Source organism: Leptonychotes weddellii, chromosome 6 (assembly GCF_054177405.1).
Source record: "Leptonychotes weddellii isolate Sample4059 chromosome 6, ASM5417740v2, whole genome shotgun sequence".
Classification (NCBI taxonomy): domain Eukaryota; kingdom Metazoa; phylum Chordata; class Mammalia; order Carnivora; family Phocidae; genus Leptonychotes; species Leptonychotes weddellii.
Genome location: NC_138374.1, coordinates 65870073 through 65891067, shown reverse-complemented (window position 1 = coordinate 65891067; position 20995 = coordinate 65870073). Strand labels below are relative to the sequence as shown.

At 50.3% G+C, this 20995-nt stretch overlaps 1 protein-coding gene across 1 annotated transcript in view; it reads left to right on the top strand.

Annotated features, from left to right (window-relative positions):
- The first annotated feature begins 311 nt into the window (after positions 1-311).
- GNG4 (G protein subunit gamma 4) overlaps positions 312-20995 on the top strand; it is a 66342-nt gene continuing 45658 nt past the window's right edge. The window contains exon 1 of the mRNA XM_031016834.2: positions 312-406. The gene's annotated coding sequence lies outside the window, so the exon portion shown is untranslated. The remainder of the gene's footprint in view (positions 407-20995) is intronic.

Genomic DNA, 20995 nt, shown 5'->3' with positions numbered 1-20995 from the left:
CGCCGGGCCCGCACGCGCTCCGGGAGCCCCGCACCGGGGGCGGGGAGCAGACGAAGTACTTTGGGTCTGGGTGACTTCTGTCGCGCGCGGGGCGTGGGCTCGCCCTCCCCGGGACCCCCGCCCCCAGCCTCACGTCGTCTTTCCCCTGCCCGGGCGGGGCTGCTGACGCGGCCCGGAGACCCCGGGGAAGGCGGGCGGGGCGGGGCGCGCCTTTCCACCGCGAGCCCGTGAGCGCCGAGACGCGCGGGAGCTGGGGCGCGGAGCCCGAGCCCGAGCCCGCCCGCCCGTCCAGCCCCGCGCCCGGCCGAGGAGCGATGCCGCGCGGTCTGGCCGCCCCCCGCGAGCACCGCGCCGGAGACAAAGCCCGCGCGTGAGCGGCGCCTTCGGCCCGCGCACCCCGCTCCGGGTAAGTGGGCGCCCCGCCGGCGGGCCGGGCCCGCTGTGGCTGTGGGGGAACGGGTGGCACGGCCCTGGCTCGCGAGCCCGGGGCGAGCCAGAAGCCAAAGGGCAACTCGGGCGGGAAAGTCTCTGCAACTGTAAACGCGGTTTGGTGCGTGTGTCGTCCTGCCGCCGTCAGTGGAAGCACGCGAAACAAATTCCTGGGGTTCTCGGGCCGCCCGCTGCGAGCCGGCCTTCGCGCTGCCGCACAGGTGGGCGTCGGCGGCGGGGCGCTGGCAGGTGAGCGCGCCCCTCGAACCCACGACCCTCGGCTGAGCCCTTGGCAAACCCGAGCGCAGGTTTGGACAGACCGCTCCGAACGCTTAGGGGGTCTCCGGGTGGCCGGCGTCTCCCGATCTCTGGGGCTTGAGGGGGGGGAGGCTCCCGGGGGCCCCTTTTCCATATGTAGGTCACGAACGCTTGTCATGCTCCGGGCAGAAACGTCCCCCGTTGAAGAGGACGGCACTGGAAGGGCTGGAGTGGCTAGTTGGTCGTTTTATTTGTGAAAATGTTTTCGGCCTGTACCTCAAGAAGCCCTTAGGATTTCGCAATACCCCGGGACACCTGCCTCGGAGCAGTTCTGATGGTGACAGGAGCCGCCAAGGCGAGGGTTCCGTTTTCCTCGGCCTTATGGCGTCTGTCCCCGAGGCTGGTGCTGAAACCGTCTGGACTCGCAGCGCGCGCGCCCAACGGCATTGCGGGGGGCTTTGGTTTAATCTTTTAATTGCCTGAGAAATAATAATGGGAGGGTGAGCGGGGGCAGAGGCGTGGCTGGAGAAGACGTCTTAATTTGGGAGGACTTGCTTATTTTCGTGTATTTTGGGCTAGGGTGTTAGGAAATCCAAAAATGTTAAAGTTTGATCAAGTGATAAAGTGGATCCTGAATACCGGGTCTCCCACCCTCTTCCCAGACCCCCAGCACGGCCGGTCCTCGTCTCCTTCTGTTACCTCCTAGAGCTGTAAAAGGCTGGCACAGGGCCTGCCGTTTCGGTCAGAGCAGAAGGCCTCCTGGGCTGCACGGTGTTGCCCATTAAAACGTGTCAGTCTTGTCATCTGCTCGTGTGTCCTCACTGTGAGGCTTCCTTCCCACCATGGGATGGACAGATTCAGTGGTAAATGCCTCAAAGCAGCAGCGAGACCTAGGCTCTGTGGCTGGCTTCTTGATTCTCTGGGGAAATCCTTTTCCAGATTTTTGCATGCTGCGGGGGAAGGGAGGCACACCGCCATCTGATCTGGCCCTGTTCCCTGCAAGAAGCTACTGTGGCAACAACTGAGATGTTAAACGGAAAGCCTTTTTCAGTGCCGAGAAACAAGATGTAAACTATGAATTATTTTTGAAGTGTGGACTTGGCTCAGTTATCAGTCTGAATAAAAGATGGATATAGCACTTAATAAATAGTAGGTGTTAATGTAAATACAGGGTTTATTGTGATGCTTTGCTAGGTAATGAATGAGTAGCCTCCCCGTAGGGTTATTAAGCTGAAATAACTATTTACGACAATGGCCTTCCTGTTTGCTCCTCTACCACCAATCCTCCTTAAAATGAAATTGCCCAACGGGAACATGTGGAAGGTGTCTGGCGAGCTGAGAAATAGCACAACAAAAGGGTCCTTCCCAGGAGTCCCATGATTGGCTGGGCAATTGCCTTTGACATTTCTCGTGCAAGTAGAAAGTGGAGAAGCCAGGAGAAAGCTTTTCCCATATTCATTTTACAGTTTTTAAGGTAAAATGACAGTCTCCAGAGTCCCTCATATGTCAGCACATTCTTTGAGATGGTGGGACATCAGGGGGGAACTCGGCGGGCACTGTCATCCCCCTGGTCCCTGGGGAAGAGAGTGCCCTGTAGCTGTCTCAGGAGGTCCGGCTTGGGCTCTAGGAGGGGTTGGGTATAATGCTGCCTCTCCCCCCTACCACCACCAGCACTACACAACTACTGCTTACTGAGGAAGACAGCCAAATGGCTGAGAAAAGACAGAAGTATGCAAGACAAATCATTCTCGCTTGTTTATAGCCACATCTCACTATCACATTGTTCTTACCTTGACTCATTTTTGTTCTACTCAAAAAGGGGAGAATGCCTAAGAATGCAGTGCGTGTCAGTAGATTGCCCTTTTTCTAAATGACGTTTTGAAATAATATCTTTAAGATCTTACCTTGATGGGGCACCTGGGTGGCTCAGTCATTAAGCGTCTGCCTTTGGCTCGGGTCATGATCTCAGGGTCCTGGGATCAAGCCCCACATCGGGCTCCCTGCTTAGCGGGGAGCCTGCTTCTCCCTCTCCCACTCCCCCTGCTTGTGTTCCCTCTCTCGCTGTGTCTCTCTCTGTCAAATAAATAAAATCTTTAAGAAAAAAAAAAAGATCTTACCTTGATGAGCATATACTATTCTGTAATCTCACAGATCTCCCCTTTTTATTGGTAAATAAATATGGTAGACGTGGTCAGGCATAGAGACTTATTATATATTATTATATTATTATTATACAGGTAGAGAGATTATTATTATTATTTCTTAAGCCAGAAACTGAAACTTAACTTCTTTAATACACCAAAAATACTACAAAAATATCCTTTCAACAGTAGCCAGCAAGGGTGTTTTAACTGAGAATCAGAGACGCTAAGTGTCAGCAAAGAAAAACGGGTGGGGGGGGACAAATACAGTATAGAAATTTGCATAATACGACTGTAAGATCTTAACTAGTTCTTTACAGCCGTATGAAGAATAAACTAAATATCTTAAATAAATTAGCAGAAGTGAAAAAAATGCAAATGAAATTTCCATTTAGGGAAGGAAGTAGAGGCAAGAATTGCTGCTCAAAGAAAAAAATCACAGAGAAAACAGTGGGTACTTAAGAGAAGATCAATTCAGTAAGCTAACTGGAGCATTCCAAATCAGTTTAATTGTCGAGGAGCTTTTGTTAGGTGGTGTGCAATCAGTTTTCCTAGTGGAACCCAGCAGACAAAATGGCAGGTCTAGGCAGATGGGTTGAAGATGCAGTGCTTGTGGAGTGGGCTCTGGTGTCCTAGGAGGAGTGAGGACATATATGAGGCTGTGGAGGAGCCACTGGCCCCTGAAGCTCTGAGATTGCCGGGTATCAGCAAGCAAGTCACCAATGACCAGCCTCAGAGGGCCAGACCTGGGAGGGAGCCCAGGTTAGCGGGCAGTGGGGTGGAGGGAGGGAGGACCAGCCTTCAAACCCACGAGTCACATGGATGATGGCATTTCATCCTCACACCATATGTCTGTCCAAAGCTTCTCTTTAGCAAAAAAACAACTGTCCGGGAGTGTTCTAGCAGGGTGCTTGGTGGGTAGTGGTGACTTTTTTAACTAACCAAGGAAAAGCATATACAAATGCAAAGGGGGAGCAACTGAGACACACGGAAGGGGAGAAAGGGTGATGTGTGTGGAGACCCACTCCAGGGCACTGCACATGCGCTCCTCTCGCAAAAGCGCGGATTTCTTGCTCGCTCCGATTTCTCCAACCATTTCACCCTGGGTGGCTGGGTTGGCACTCTCTAGTGGGCTGTGTGCTGTGAGGCTGAGGAAGGAGAGTTAGAAGAAATGCTTGAAGCATCCCTCTGGGGGCCCCCCACTGACAATCGTATGCGCCGCATGGAGCAAACAGCCCTGGGTCCACTAACTTGCACCACCTGTGCCTGTCTGCTTTTCTCATCAGTGCCTGTGTTTCCTCCCAGCATTCATGTCTAATTTGCAACTCTGGGAGCTTCTCTTCCACCCCCTGCTCAGGGTCACCACCAAAGGAAGAGGGCCAAGGAGATCGCAATAGGAAGAAAGGAAACTTCTTATTAGACATCTTTACAACTACAGCAAAAGGTGTTAATATGAAAAATGTACCCTACGTGCCCCCAGAGACCCACCACCCAAATTCTACTGTATTTACTTCTGGTGTTTTATCCCACAAATAGGTAAAATTGAGAGATCTTCACCAAAAACACAGTGCAAGTATGAAAGTCCAAGTAGGAGAAAGGGAATTTGAAACAGAAAGGAAAGAGCGAGGGAACGTTGAAAGGGGGTTGGGAAGCAGAGCAATGAATGAAGGTTGCTGAAGGCAATCTGTTGGGAGCAGGTTACTGTCAGTGGTGGCCCAGCCGGCTCTGTGGCTCAGGTTCTGAACACTGTTGGCGGGGCAGAGGCAGGGATGGCAGACAGTGGGTGGGGGTGCCTCATCTTGGCACCCTGGGATGTTGGGGGCGGGGGAGGGGCAGAGATCTATCAGCATATAGGCTGGGGCAGCCTGCATTTGCTGACTACCCCACTGCACACTCCCGATACAGCAAGGTCTGCTTTCCAAGTCAAGCAACAGAACCCGGAATCAAATCACCAACACACCTTCGAAAAAAACGTTTTCTCCCCCCCCCCCCCCACCCACTGTTATTGGGAAATTCTGGCAGCCCAGGACCCCCTCCTTCCCACACACACAAACTGAATCTCTGGGGCCTGATGACCTCCTTTTTATCTGTAAGACCCACTATCACAGTGGCCTTTACCTTCCCATCTCTCCTTATCTGTATGAGCTTCCAGACACACCCAAGAACTGGTATCCTCCCCTGAAGGGTTTGTCTAGCCTGATCCAGGGAGGCATCTGCCCTCTCCTGTTGCCCTGGAGTACTTGCTGTGCATGCCCTTGGTGGAAACTGTAGGGAAGGCAAAAAAGCTTTTCCTCTACCCTCTTAGGTTTAGCCTGTGAATTAAACTGACAACAGGAGAGATTAACAGGAGAAAAAGAGCCAAATTAATAGGAGAAGAAGTTTATTGTACATGCACACAGGAGCTTCACAGGGAAGGAGAAATCCTGAAGAAATCCTATAGGATCTTAAAAAAAGGGAAATAAGTTGTAGGAAAGTGACAAGACAAAAAAAAAGGGATATGAGCTTTTAGGGGCAGTAAATTGTGGGAAGGTAAATACAGGAAGAAGACTTATGGAAGATCAGAGTTATTTTAGAAGGTTTGTTTGTGCAGACCATCTTGGTGCCCGCTTTCTCTCTCCAGTGATAATGGTGGTTTTCTTCCTTCTGGTAGGGGAGATGGAAGGGATAAACCCCTTCAGAAAAAGAAACAGACAGGGCGCCTGGGTGGCTCAGTTGGTTAAGCGACTGCCTTCGGCTCAGGTCATGATCCTGGAGTCCCTGGATCGAGTCCCGCATCGGGCTCCCTGCTCGGCAGGGAGTCTGCTTCTCCCTCTGACCCTCCCCCCTCTCATGTGCTCTCTCTCATTCTCTCTCAAATAAATAAATAAAAATTTAAAAAAAAAAAAAAAAGAAAAGAAACAGACATCTTGGCAGAGAGGACGAGGCCAGGGAGTTCCTCCTGTGTCTGCTGTTTCTTACTTGCATTTGGCTCAAAATAGTCCTTATGCCAAAGTGGCGTATTTGGGGGTGGTATATTCTGAACCCCCTTCAGGACCTTTCCTTAGTGAAATCTAGAGCCCAAAGCCTGTGTTATGCCAAACCAGCATGAGTAATCCTTATTCGGTTTTAGTTTCTGTTACTTTTGGGAAAATTCTGTTTTCCCTGTGCCCCGTGGGGCTCCAGTGGTCTATAGATGCTTATTTACCCCCGACCCGTGTGGGACCACATGCACCTGTGCTCCCCCACCTGGTTGATCTTGTAGAACTGAAGGCTTGGGGGCTCTTTCCCGCAGATCTTTCTGTGCTGGCTCGGTGTGCTGTGCTGGGTCTCCTCAAGCTCAGAACTGGTCCAGAGAGGCTGGACAGAAGCCCTGTGTGTCCTGCTCCGGGGATACCAGCCCTCACACCCCAGGTTCACTGTGCCACCTGATGGGTCAGATTCCTCCCAGCTCCCCAGTTTCTCTCCAGACCCTCTCCTTCTGCTAGAATTTGCTGTAGTCCATTGTGTCGGAACTAAGTCGATGGTTGGCCTGGACCCAGGCACGTTTTTATGAAACAGAAATTTTCTTTGTCACAGGACTTGTCATCACAGACTTCTGATCCACACCGTGACCAGCCTTCCCAGGGTTGTCCGCCTTTCTCTGGTTTTCCTATGAGTTACTGCTGTAAGCCATCCTCCTTGGTTGGGATGCTATGGAAGGATTTTTCCAAAGAATGTGTGTTGCTGCAAGTGGTAGATACGTTCCTAAAAGATCGTACATAAGCCATGTATTTCTAAGACATTCGCGTAATGAACATGGGACCAGGTATTTCAGGCACTGATGGTTTAAAGATGAATAAGGACTTCAGAGCACTCGTAATCTAGGGGCGATATGAGCGCGAAAACAACTCGCCTGGCCCTGGATTAACGCCGCCATGGGAGTGGTGATAACAGGAACACTCATTCTTCCTGAGAGCAGTGGAGGGCGGGAAGGGCCTGACAGCTGAGGCCCCGGAAAGCTGAGCAAGATTTTCCAACCCACACACGTGAGCAAGGGCTTTCCAGGCAGAGGGACTGGCCCGTGCAAAGGCTCAGAGTTGGGGGTGATGAATGGCACAGTCTGTTCTGGGATGAACGGGGACCCAGGGCAGTCGAGAAGCAGAGGCAGGGTTTAGCAGGCGCCGGGGGCCCTCTGTGCCTGCTGTGGGGCCGGGTCAGAGGAACAAGGCAGAAGAGGCAGGGCCGCAAGGCTGGGCTGCGGCCGGCCCCAGATGTCCGGGCCCTCGGCGGTCGGCGCTGCTGTCTGACCAGCGGTGGAAGGGAAGGAAGACGCTGGTGCCTGGGTGGCCCAGGGTGGCCTGTTTGGGCCTGGACAGACAGGACAGCATGACCTGGTTTAGTGAATGGAAGGGGAAGAACGAGCCAGGCAAGCCAAGAGAGAGTGTGGGACCGGCAGGTGAGGAGGTAGTGCATCCTCTTTCTAATGCAGGTTTTCTGGCGGTGAAGTCTCTTAGAAGGGACCCGCCTGCCCAGCAGTCCCTGAGGCCGCTCAGGCTGCCGGGCGTCTGGGAGGCCACAGTAAGCCCGCTGGCGCCACACTGCCTTGGATGACTCATTCTTTCTGTGTTCAAGCAGTTACAGCTCTGTCTCTTGTTTATGATTCCTTTGTCCCCCTAACGCTTACGAATTTGATCTGATGCTGGCCGCACCATCTCTCTCTTCACGTGGATGTCGGGGATTACGGTTGATTAGCCTTCAGGGAGAGCGTGTCTATCCAAGGGTGAGTTTTGGGTTTTTTTTTTTCCCCCAAACGTTACCTATACCTACCCCCAAGCTCTGGTGGCCTGAGGCGGGAGGGCTGGGCCCTGGCCTTGCATCCCAGTAACCATGGCAACTCACCTAAGACACCCACACATTGGCCCAGGGCCCCCCCCACTCTTGACTTTCCTCCGATTCTTCCTGGCCGGCCTCCTCCTTGGACCTCTGTTAGCTGTGAAATGTCCCCCTTGGTGGGGTTCTCAGTCTTTTTCCTCACTCCCTGTTTACTGCTGGCTTTTCCCTCTGGGACTCTCCACGTGCTGGGGGACAAGGAGCAGCCAATGGAAGGGGGGACAAATTCCTGCCCTCACAGAATTTACGTTCTAGTAGAGGGAGCAGGCCAGTAAGAATAAGCTGGGAAATCAAAAGCGATTTCAGTAAGGAAATTAATAAATGAGCATCTTAGAATGTGATGAGTGCTTGGGAGAAAAATAAAAGGGGGAAGGAAGGAGGATAACAGAATTCCAGGGAAAGGCTATTGCAGATTTTAAACAAGCTGCTTCTGGAAGGACTCTGTGTAGATCCAAGACGAAGGAAGGAAACAGACTTGTCACATAGGTGCAGAGACAGCGAAAATGGAATGAGATGAAAATGTGCCGGGCCCGCAGATGATTCATGCCCAGCTGCCTTCCTCGACAGCCTCCACCACACCCCAGCATCCGAGGAAGCCACGTCTCCCAAAAGGAGCATTTGGTGGTCTGACTCGAGGCAAACGGAGAGACTCGTAGCAAAATAACACCCAGCACCACGATCTCCCTGTCTTGTGGATGCCCCACCAGTCCAGCCGCTGGATCAAGGGGCCGTGTGGCCCTGGAGGCACCAAGGGGAGGCAATAGGGAGGGAGCCCTAATCCAAAGGCGTTTGAGTCACCCAGAGCCCTCCAGAGGGTGCCCCTGAGAGGCCGGATCAAAGACCACACGTCTGAAAGATCTGGGGGCTAACTGGAAGAGGGAGCCACCACCCTCGGGCCGCTCCACTGTGGATGCAGATAGGCTAGAAGACGGCTCCGTGAGAACTGCTTCGTGGACTCTTGCTGTGTGGCCTGGCGCATGAACAGTAATCTTGCTTAATGATGGGCAGCATCGGCTGTACCTTCCATTTTTACACACCTGTGTTAGGAATCCTATCTTAGTAGCACAGACTGTCTGGAAAATTCCGGGCAGGTCCCGTCAGTGGTTCCCAAACCTGGCTGCATAGCAGAATGACTGGGGCGTTTTCCAAAATCCCACCTCACTCCTGGACGTTCTGACTCAGCGGTTCTGAGCTGGGGCCAGGGAATCTGTGTTTTTTGAGTTTTGTGAACCACTGAAACAGATGATTTCTGCAGGTCGTCCTTACGTGTGACTGAAAACGCCAAGCCACCCAAGCAATCCCAGACCATTCCCTATGCCAGCCCCCCCACCCTGAGCTGTGAGACAGTGACTCCCCACAGATACCACGAGGCCAAAGTACCTGCAAGAGCAAGAGCCCCTTTCTGGGCTGAGCTCGGGGCTCTGTCTTCCCCTGCTTTTCCTGACAGCTTCACTGATGGGAAACCAGCTATTCACCCTGAAGATCTGCGTCTGTGCAGAGCATGATGACCCCAAAATACAGACCCCTCCCCACCCCCGCCCCACAGCTCCCCTCCGGCGGGTCACAGCAGCCCTATGGTTCCGGGACCCCGCAGGTGCATGAACCGACATTCACTCTTGTTTGCCGAGGACCCAGGGAGGACCATTAGTCATTGAGGAGACTTGCGAACACTACTAGGCCAGTGGGCAGGAACACAGAGGTGAGTAAAGGGAGGTCCCCGGTCTTGAGGAATTTACATGCTAGTGAGGGAGACGGATGATTATAACACAACACAGAATTAAGAACCTAGACAGCAGGACACCACACCCAGTCTAGGTCAGGAAAGGCTTCCAGAAGGAAGTCTCGGGACTTGGCCAGATGAAAGGGTTGGGTCACAGCTAATGAACGGTGAAGACTTTGGAGGCTAAGAGTTTTTGTTTCAGCAAATAATGATAATAGCAGCTAACATTTATTGAGTGCTCACTACAAGCCAGGCTCTAAGTGTCTTATATGGTATGAAGTGTGTATTTCCTTGAGGGGCACCTGGGTGGCTCAGTCACTTAAGCAGCGGCCAACTCTTGATCTCAGCTCAGGTCTTTTGATCTCAGGGTCGTGAGTTCAAGCCCTGCGTTGGGCTCCACGCTGGGTATGGAGCCTACTTAAAAAACAAATATATTCGGGGCGCCTGGGTGGCTCAGTTGGTTAAGCAACTGCTTTTGGCTCAGGTCATGATCCTGGAGTCCTGGGATCGAGTGCCACATCAGGCTCCCTGCTCAGCGGAGAGTCTGCTTCTCCCTCCGACCTCTCCCCTCTCATGCCCTCTCTCAATCTCTCAAATAAATAAATGAAATGTCTAAAAAAATAAATATATTCATACGTATTTATTCCTTGGCAACTATGGTTGTAGGAAACGTAATGGCCCCGACCCCAAAGATGGCCACATGGGAACTGTGATTATGTTACCTTACAGAGCAAAAGGGATTTTGCAGATGTGATTAAGTTAAGACTCTTGAGATGGGGAATGTATCCTGGATTATTTGGTGGGCCCGATGTAATCACAAGTGTCCTTATAAAAGGAGGACAGCAGTGTCACAGGGATTGGACGATGTTAGGCTGCTGGCCTGGAAGACGGAGGAGGGGCTGAGAGCAAGGGGTGCAAGCCCCACCAGAAGCCGGAAAAGGCAAAGAAACAGATTTCCCCCCAGATCCCCCAGCAGCCCTATAGACGCTGTGTGCTTTCTAACACCGGAACTCTCAAATCACAAATCTGTGTTGTTTAAGCTGTAAGTTTGTTGTGATACCTTGCAGCAAGCCTAGGAAGCTCATATGGACTCTTCCTATTTCACCACTGGAAAAAACAAGGGGCTAAGTAATTTGCCCAAAGGTTGCATAGTGAGCAAGGAGCAGACCCAGCATTCCAAATTCAGCCTTTGGCTCCAGATCCTGCTGTGGCTCACTCTTGCCTGTGTCTTGCCTGAGGGATGGTCGGGAGACCCGGGAGCATCAGAACATGAACCCAACAAGGCAGGCAGACAGGAGCTGGATCCTAGGGCCTTCTTGGTTGAGGGGAGGGGTGGCCTGCGCTGCTTCTTTGCCTGAGCTCCTTTCCAGAGGTCTGCTCACATCCACGCCGACCGTGGGTGCCCTGCACTCTGGAGGCGAGGCTGGCTCCCCATCCCTGCTCACCCCGTTCCACCTGACGCCAGGTGCAGACCGAGCCGTGAGCTGATGCACACCTCCGCCTTCCTCCATCATCACGTGGTTTTAAAGCGCCTTTCTGGCCCGGTTGTTAGGGAGGGACTCTGGTTAAGCACGGCGTCCTTATGTGTATCGGATTCTCCTATTCCCAAACATCTGTTTCTGTTTCAGGTTTCTTTCATCCGTTCTCATTCTTTAATATAAACAATTCTTTATATTAGGAGTTCTTTAATATAAAGCATACTCATCCCTCAGACTTGGACTGAAATTAAGTGGTGGGAAGAATTTTAAGACAGTGTTTCAAGGTTAAGCACAGTAAACACTACCTGATACTACTACTCCAGCTACATCTGTCAAATTTCTATTTCAAATATTTCACAGGTACTGCTTAGATTCTCGAAGGAGCAATAGCTAACACTTGATTAGCGTCTTGTGCTTTACCAAAAGCATTCACTGTAACCTGTCCACTTGATCTTTTCAGCAGCACTGGGAGGCCTGAGTTTTTAGCCCCATTCTTGACTGAGAAACGAAGTCTCAAGGATAATTTGGCTGAGGCGCGCAGCAGAGCCAGGATGGGAAGTCGGGGCTTCTACACGTTGTCGATTGCATTCTGTTGCCTCGTAGGGGGAAAAGTGGCCCCAAATGCCCTTACAAGGCATAGGGTTCCAGATGCCAGGTCAGATGTGCCCCTCCCAAGTACAGAAATAAGATGCGAGGGCATCCACGCACCAGCACCACCTGTCCGGGGCCCCACCTCCTGGATGTTAGGGAGCGCAGGAGATCCCCCGGGCCTTGGACATGAGCACGTGCTAGGGCGTAGTTTGGATGAGGCTCACCGGTACCTGCCGAGGACCCACAATGATATGCAAGCCTACTGGCAGGAGGCCCGAGGAGAACACGGCCTCAGCATGGGTGACGTGACCCTGAGTGGCCACGAGGTTCCAGCAAGCCTGGGCTCCCCGTGTGATAAAGACAAAGAGAGGACAGGCCTGCTTCCCAGTGCGAACTGCTCTCCTTACACGTGGGTCCCCCAGGCTCCTGGGTTATTCTGTGCTGCTCACCGCGCCTTTCCCAGCACAGGTGTCCAAGGGACAAGTGAATCCTTGGCCTTTCTTTTCTTTCTAGGTGTCTCTGGGGTCCTCCCTTTCTGCAAGCCTTCTTCTCATAAATCAAAAGCTCTGGCAATCCAAAACATGTTCCCGAAGAGGGTTTTCAGAACTTGCTTTGAAAGCAAAAAGCAAAACACCTCTTTGTCTTTCTATTCCCGCTTTAATAATCCTAGTTCCCCCTGAGGCAACGTGGATGCCTGGCTGGGGAAGGGCAGGAAACAAAGCACAGACCAGTACATCGGGACGTAGTCTCGCTGCATAGACCCCGGCTGTGACCCAGGAGTCCCCTGGCAGTGTGGGGCTACCAGTTGTCCACCACTAGCTGGCTGGTTAAAGGGGGTTACTTTACCTCCCTTCTTCTAGCCTTTAGTTTCTGCCAGGGGGTACCCAGAACGACTGCAAGAGGTCTCTGAATCCAGGTCCAGCCCAGGAGCCCTGTGGAGACTGAATATGCGATGTCACATGCTTGTCTACCGCTAACCTGCAAGTGTGCTTAGGCATCCTTGGGATCAGGAAGAGAAGATGAATTTAAGTGTATTACTGAATCCTTTATATCACTCTGTATCTTCTGAGTCAATAGATACCGAGTACTGCTACAGGGAGGCTGCATTTTTTTTTTTTTTTAATTTTAGAAGGGACCTTTATGCTTTAAAACCACTGGAGCCCTAGTCTGTGAAATCCTTTGCATTTCGAGTACTCTGTGGTTCATTAACAAATGTTATGGTAGATTTTCTAAATACCATACACTTATTTGCCCTCTCCCTTTTTCCAAGTTGCCTTCCTATATCAGCTGCTGGCTTCAGAGCAGGAAGAATTGCTAAGCAGCCTTGCTCCTTCTGCAGGGAACTGGGTGGAGAATTTCCAGAGGGCGGGTCTTCCCCAAATAGAGATAGAAGACAATTCTAACACTGGCTGTTGGTCCCTCAACCTCCCTAGCTAAGTGACGACGAGTTGGTGACCAGTGGGACTGGTAGGACCTCTGCCTCCATCCCCCGATGTTTCATTTTATCTGCATCTCAAATTTGGATACTTATCTTTGCATCTCATGGAGACCTTGTAGGTGAGCTGGACCATGTGTACATTTTTCTTGCTTCTTAAAGCCTTATTATCTTGGTTAGACTTTTCCCTTCTCAGGTGCCTCTGCCCAACAACGAGTTGAATTCTGGTTCAAAGGAGAAATAGCCAGAGCCATCCTCCCTGGCAGACTGCCTTGCTCAGAGATGGCTCAGAGATTTCCCACCCCGGTCCAGCCTGATGGTGTAGGTGCTGCACTTAGGGGTGGGGCATGGCTGGCATCGGTCAGATCAGCTAAACAGATCCTATGGTCTGTGGCTTCCTTGGCTACTGGGAAAGTAGAACTTCTCTCCACTTGTCTCCAGCCTCAGCCCAGCCCCTTGCCACCCCCACCTGTACCACTCAGGGACAGTTCACCCCAGACAACTACTTTGCAGGGGTCATCAGCGGGCTGTCAACACGATAAAGAAAAACTCACATCAGACTCTCTATCTTTTTTCCTGGAAAATACTCAGATCACTTTCAGGCTTATTTAATGTGTCCTTTTTTTTTACCCCCCTGCTGCTTAAACATTCTCCTCCATGCATAGCTCATTTGAGCAACACAAATCAGTCTGTCTGCAAAGTATGAATAAACACCTTGGAGAGATCCCGTTAATGTCTGTAACACACAATCAACAGTGTTCGTGGGTGATGGCCTGCGAGGTCAGGCTTCCTTCCTCGTTTGAAGACAACTGTCTGAGCAGTCATTTGGTCATAAATTCTCCTAAACTAGAATGAAAACCCTATTACTAATTTTCCTAGGTTTATTTTTGTTTTCATCATGATCAAGCCATTAGGTTGTTATCTGATCTCAGAAAGTCAAGTGACAATGTCTCAGCTTTTATGAATCTGCTAAGTTGTCTTATTGGTTTTGTTCCCACCTGGGGCATCGTACTTGACTCTGATCTTTTTGGCACAAGACGATGACAGACTGTTACAAAGGGGAACCCCGAAATGCAGAGACGGAAACTTACCTGCAGTCAGACAAGTCATCAAAAATAGAAATGGGATTAGAAGCAAATCTCCTGGCTTCTCATCCACTCTTCCTATCTGAAAAACAAAACAAAACAAACAAACAAACAAAACCCTCTTTTTCCAAACGTTTCATCTCCCGAACGAGCATCGGAGCATTCTAACTGCTCCTACTTGACTTGAAGGAGGATTCTTGAATTCAGTTCTGGTAGCTGGTTTGCAGAGGAGGTGCTCAGTCTTTGCACAACGATGAAAAGTATGAAAACTGAGTCCTGCCCTTAGGAGGCGTTCTCCAGCTGGGAAACAGCAAGCCTCTCTGCACAGCCTGCTGACCCTCTGCTTGTGGTCTACCGCATCCTCTCAGGATGTCCAGGGGTTCTTTAAAACTCATGTGACATAGTCCCGGAGTGAAGTTTTCCAGTCCGTCTGTGCCATCATGTGCTCAGCTGAGGATTAATCCCTGCATCACCACTTTTAGAAGAATTAAAAGAAAGTAATTATGCTGGAGGTGTAGGCAACGTGAAGTCGGAAGTCTCTTGAGAGTCCTGCGGTGCCCCCCCCGGGGAGGGGGCGCTGTGAGCGTCAGGCTCAGGACTGCTGCGTCCAGGAGGGTTGGTGCCAGAGGCTTCCAGTCCACAGAGCAGTGGACGACTGGCTGTGACAGCAATCAGAGCTCCTTTCCTGTACGACGGGAGGACCAGGCTTCCTAAGGGGTGCTGAGCTGCACCCACACCGCTCAGGGTGGCCCTCATGTATGACGACGGGTGGACCCCCGGGGCCTCGCACTGGCATCTCGGGCCATCAGAATTCCCTGTGCTCTCCCCGGAATTCCCAGGATGAACAAAACACCTGGCTTTGTTGGCTCTGCCTTGATGGGGCCTCTGCTGTGCAGACACCACTCTACCGGTCTTGACTGACTGCGGCCTCTGCGCTCAACAGCAAAGTCAGGTACTTAGCCTGCTCTGAAGGTGTGTATCTGACCGCCTTCAGGTGCTGGTGATCCAGGGACCATTTTGAAACGGTCTCACAAGAGAATTCTTAAATTTCTTGAATAAAGAGTGGCGGTGTCTTTCATGAGCTTGTGCTTGATTTATGTGAAGTGATGATGAAGGAACGGGGGCCTCAAATATCTTACTGTTGTCGTCCTGTTTATTTATTTATTTATTTATTTATTTATTTATTTATTTATCAGTTAGACTAACAAACTTTATTTTTATTATGTTATGTTAGTCACCGTACAGTACATCATTAGTTTTTGATGTAGTGTTCCATGATTCATTGTTTGCATATAACACCCAGTTTTCATTATAACACGTGCCCTCCTTAATACCCACCCCCCGGCTACCCCATCCCCCCACCTGTCTCCCCTCAGTTTGTTTCCCGGAGTCCATAGTCTCTCATGGTTTGTCTCCCTCTCTGATTTCCCCCCCTTCAGTTTTCCCTTCCTTCTCCTAATGTCCTCCATGCTATTCCTTATGTTCCACCTACGAGTGAAACCATATGATAATTGTCTTTCTCTGCTTGACTTATTTCACTTAGCATAATCTCCTCCAGTCCCATCCATGTTGATGTGAAAGTTGGGTATTCATCCTTTCTGATGGCTGAGTAATATTCCATTGTGTATATGGACCACATCTTCTTTATCCATTCATCTGTTGAAGGGCATCTCGGCTTTTTCCACAGTTTGGCTATTGCAGACATTGCTGCTGTGAACATTGGGGTGCATATGGCCTTTCTTTTCGCTACATCTGTGTCTTTGGTGTAAATACCCTGTAGTGCAATTGCTGGGTCATAGGGTAGCTCTATTTTGAAATTTTTGAGGAAACTCCACACTGTTTTCCAAAGTGGCTGTACCAACTTGCATTCCCACCAACAGTGTAAGAGGGTTCCCCTTTCTCCACATCTTCTCCAACTCTGTTGTTTCTTGCCTTGTCAATTTTTGCCATTCTCACTGGTGTAAGGTGGTATCTCAGTGTGGTTTTGATTTGAATTTCCCTGATGGCTAATGATGTTGAACATTTTTTCATGTGTCTTTTAGCCATTTGTATGTCTTCTTTGGGGAAGTGTCTGTTCATGTTTTCTGCCCATTTTTTGACTTGATTGTTTTTTGGGTGTTGAATTTGAGAAGTTCTTTATAGATCTTGGATACCAGCCCTTTATCTACAGTGTCATTTGCAAGTATCTTCTCCCATTCCATGGATTGCCTCTTAGTTTTCTTAACTGTTTCCCTTGCTGTGCAGAAGCTTTTTATCTTGATGAAGTCCCAAAAGTTCATTTTGCTTTTGTTTCCCTTGCCTTTGGAGACGTGTCCTGAAAGAAGTTGCTGCGGCTGAGGTCAAAGAGGTTACTGCCTGTGTTCTCCTCTAGGATTTTGATGGATTCCTGTCTCACACTGAGGTCTGTCATCCATTTAGAGTTTATCTTTGTGTATGATGTAAGAGAATGGTTGAGTTTCATTCTTCTGCATGTAGCTGTCCAATTTTCCCAGCACCATTTATTGTAGAGACTGTCCTTTTTCCATTGGATATTTTTTCCTGATTTGTCGAAGATTAGTTGACCATAGAGTTGAGGGTCCATTTCTGGACACTCTATTCTGTTCCATTGGTCTATATGTCTGTTTTTGTGCCAGTACCATGCTGTCTTGGTGATCACAGCTTTGTAATATAGGATGAAGTCAGGCAACTTGATGCCCCCAGCTTTGTTTTTCTAACATTCCCTTGGTGATTCGGGGTCTTTTCTGGTTCCATACAAATTTTAGGATTGTTTGTTCCAGCACTTTGAAAAATGCCAATGGTATTGTAAGAGGGATGGCATCGAAAGTGTAGATTGCTCTGGGCAGCACAGACATTTTGACAATGTTTATTCTTCCAGTCCATGAACATGGAATGTTTTTACTGTTGTCATCCTATTTAAAAGAAAGGGAAAGGGTGCCTGGGTGGCTCAGTCGTTGAAGCGTCTGTCTTAGGCTCAGGTCATGATCCTGGGGTCCTAGGATCGAGTCCTGCATCGGGCTCCGTGCTCCGTGGGGAGCCTGCTTCTCCCTCTCCATCTGCCCCTCCCCCTGCTTGTGCTCTCTCTGTCTCTCAAATAAATAAATAAAAATCTTAAAATAAAATAAAAATGAACCTAACATATTTTCTGTTCTCAAAAGAGCCGGCAGTCTAGAAAGAAAGAAAACACACCTTCACCGCTATTTGAATACAAGAGTACAAGGTCTAAGGCGGTGAGGGCAACAAAAAGCCTAGAAGCATCACAGTGATGGACCGTGGCGCTTAGCTCCAGGGACCACGGGGGCAAGCCAGCACAAGAAAGTTTTGTTTGAGACGGTGATAGCGTCTGAATGAGACCCTGAAAATGAGCAGAAGCAGCTTTTATCGGGAAGAGTTGGGGTGGCAAATAAACAAAATAGCGAAAGGCACCTAAGAGTCAACTCAGGCAGCCGACTCGAAGCTGGGATTGGAATTATTTCATTTTGAATATTATACGGAGGAAGTTTGATACCAATTTTTTAAAAGCCTCTCACATATTTGACATTTGAGAAGAATTCATGCACCATTACATTAACTGTGGTTTCAGAAATAAAATAATGGCTTTATCCGACCCTCTGCTTTTTCTTGCCTTATATAAACATCGGTTTTACTCATTAGCTCCTGCATGAAAAATCAAGCAGGTGTTAAACTTCATCACTTCCAAGTAGAGCAAATGCCAGTTCCGTACAGAGAGGGACTGCACGGCTGTCTCCTGGTCCTGCTCCGTGCTGTGGGGGGCCCAGTGGAGTAATTACCTAGAGGGCCCTCTGGCTGCCACACGATCAGTCACAAAGATTCCAATGAAACAAGCCTTCAAAGAGGTGGTCTGGTCATAAATGACTAGTGAGCTACAGAGAGCCAGATGAGATGCTGAGACCAGGCGCCCTTGACCCGGGACTTACATGGAGGCCGCAGAATCAAAGGAGGCAAACGTGGAGGCAAGCAGCTGAATGAAGCAGGCAGGGCAGGAAGCTGGGCTTGCTGCTGGCAAGCCGTCATTAACCCGGGCCACCCTCCAATGCTGGTGTGAATCCCCGTCCACAGACTCAGGTGTGGGGGAGGCAGGCAATTCTTCTAATTTTCCTGTACCTCATCTTTCACTGAAGCATGGATCCCTCTGGCTGGCAGGGGACTTTAGTCTCGGTCTTGACCAGGTGTCCCCCGCCTCCCTGCGATCCCCCAGAACGAATGTAGGTCCAGGGCGTGGGAGAGGTGCCCCCTTGGTCCTCAAGACCCATGAGACCCCATCAGCTGGGTATGGGCCCTTGAGGCTGGTGGCTCTTGGTGGTCTCAGGTCCTGCCTGGGGGCACAGCACTCTTCTCCATGACCCCCTCTGCCTCAGAGCAACATTTTCTTCTGGGGTCTTGCCACCCGCCCCCCCCCACCATGCCCCACCCAAGGAGGTTTTGCAGTCTCCCACCCCCACCCCCAGCCACCCCAGCTATTGCAGAGGGTCACCCTCTGGTCCTGGGGCAACTCCACCCTTCCTCCTGCTCCGGCCAAGGCACTTTTTCCCCTAAACCCTGAATTCTTTCCCACGTGAGGCTTAGGCCTTGGAATCAAAAGCCACAGACTCTTGGGCGTGTCTGCTGCTTAACCTACCACACCTGTCTCTCCTTGAACGTGAACGAGAATGGGGCAGGTCGCTTGGGACCCAGGACCCCTTTCTTCTTTCTGATCTCTCCCTTTCGGCATGGAAAATCTATCGTAGGCCACCATTGTGTTTTGGAAACAGATAACTTGTCTGATTTCACGGGTTCGATGCTGGAGTGGAGTTTTTGCTTCAGGTGTAGGTCAAGAGCTGTAAGCGCCGTCCCATCACACGTGTTTGAAGGTTTGGATTTGGGGTTTCTTCCAGGCCTCACTCTACTCCAGGCGGCCTAGCTTTCTCCCTTACATGTTTGTTGTTGGTGTTGTTGTCTTTAAGATTCCATCCATTTATTAGAGAGAGAGCTTGAGAGAGTGAGCGAGAGAGAGAGAAAGAACATGAACGGGGGGGAGGGGCAGAGGGAGAAGAAGGCTTCCCGCCAAGCAGGGAGCCCGATGCGGGGCTCGATCCCAGGACCCCGGGATCATGACCTGAGCCGAAGGCAGATGCTTCGCCAACTGAGCCCCGCAGGCGCCCCTGTCCCTTACATGTTAGCACACCCGGAAGGCTTGCGGTTCCCAGCAAAGTCCTGGGGAGAGCAGACGGTCCATATCACAAGACCCCTGGCACAGCCCGCTCCCGTGTGCCTCCATCGTATTGATAATTGCCACTTACTGCCGGCCCCCACACTGTGCTGGGCAGTTTTCTAGACCCTTCACTCACATTACCTCCTTTAATCTTCAAAACTGTGCCATGAGGCAGGTATAATCATGCCTGCTCCTCAGAGGACTTTGAGGGCGGTGAATCTATTCTGTAGGACACTATAATGATGGCTCGACCTGTCCTTATACATTTGTCCAAACCCACAGAATGCACCGCACCAAGAATGAACTACAACGTAATCTATGGGCTCTGGGTGATAACGGTGCATCAGTGCCTGGTGGGGGTTGCCGATAGCGGGCATGCCTCGCCTGGGGGCGGGAGGAATAGGGGAAATCTATTTCCTGCTCAGTTTTGCTGTGAAACTAAAACTGCTCTGAAAAATAAGGTATTTTTTTAAGAGGTTGAGAAGGTTGCAAGAGAAGGTTGGGAAGGTGGGAAAGAGAAGTAGTGTCCCGAGCAAGAGAGAAAGGGAAGTGAAGGCTTGTCTGTAGCTTTGTGGAGGTCACAGGATCATCCCGCAGAAGTATCACGCCTCATTCCTTTCGCCAAGATCCCCGGATACCTTTGCCACATGGGGCCCTCACCTGCCTTCTGGTAATTCCTTCCTCAGCAGCCTGGCAGCTCCACCCACGCTGGGTCCTCAGCAGGCTCCGGGGTCCTCCTGGGAGCTACTTTCAAAGTCAGCTCTTGCCCAGGTTCAGGAAAGTCAGCAGTGTGTGACAGATTTTCCAAGAGCTGCAACTTACTAACAATCTTCCTCTGATGTTTAGGAGCTTGTTTGCAAATAGCCATCTTGACCAAGATGAATAACAGGTGGCTGGAGGTGAGAGGGAATCGGGATGGAGCCAAAGAGAGCAGAGAAGGCTTATGTGATCTGTCTTACTACTAAAAACACAGTAGGAAGCAAATTAGATGGGAAGGAAATTCACACACACACACACACACACACACAGACGCACACATGATTCTTTGGAACAAAATTATGTTATTTCTTAAAAAGATTAATTCTCCAGGAATGTGCAAATGAGTGGCTTGCCGAGGAATGTTTATAGAAAATTCATTATTCTTGAGTAATGTTAGGCACTGAAATATGACAACAGTTATCCTTTTCTCAAAAGTTACATGGAAAATTCAAATGTGTCATTTTGCTCTGACAGTCAGATACTTCCCGCTTTGTAAAAGCAGCTTTTCTGTTGAAATAATGTCACATCAAAATGGGATTTGACATAGTCTGAAGTACTACACTGTCAAAGGACTCGCTTGGGACCCGGGACCCCTTTCTTCTTTCTGATCTCTCCCTTTTGGCATGAAAAAGTCTATCGTAGGCCACCATTGTGTTTTGGAAACAGATAACTTGTCTGATTTCACGGGTTCTCTGCTGGAGTGGAGTTTTTGCCTCAGGATGAATCATACCTCACCTCTCACCCACACTTGGTTTAGATGAGATTCTGGATTTAGAGATGGCGCTGGAATAAGATTAAGACTTGGGGCTGTTGGGATGTGGGTGAATTTACTTTTCATGTAAGAAGGACATGAACTGGGGCGCCTGTGTGGCTCAGTCGTTAAGCGTCTGCCTTCGGCTCGGGTCATGGTCCCAGGGTCCTGGGATCGAGCCCCGCATCAGGCTCCCTGCTCTGTGGGAAGCCTGCTTCTCCCTCTCCCACTCCCCCTGCTTCTCCTTCTCCTGCTCCCCCGCTTGTGTTCCCTCTCTCGCTGTGTCTCTGT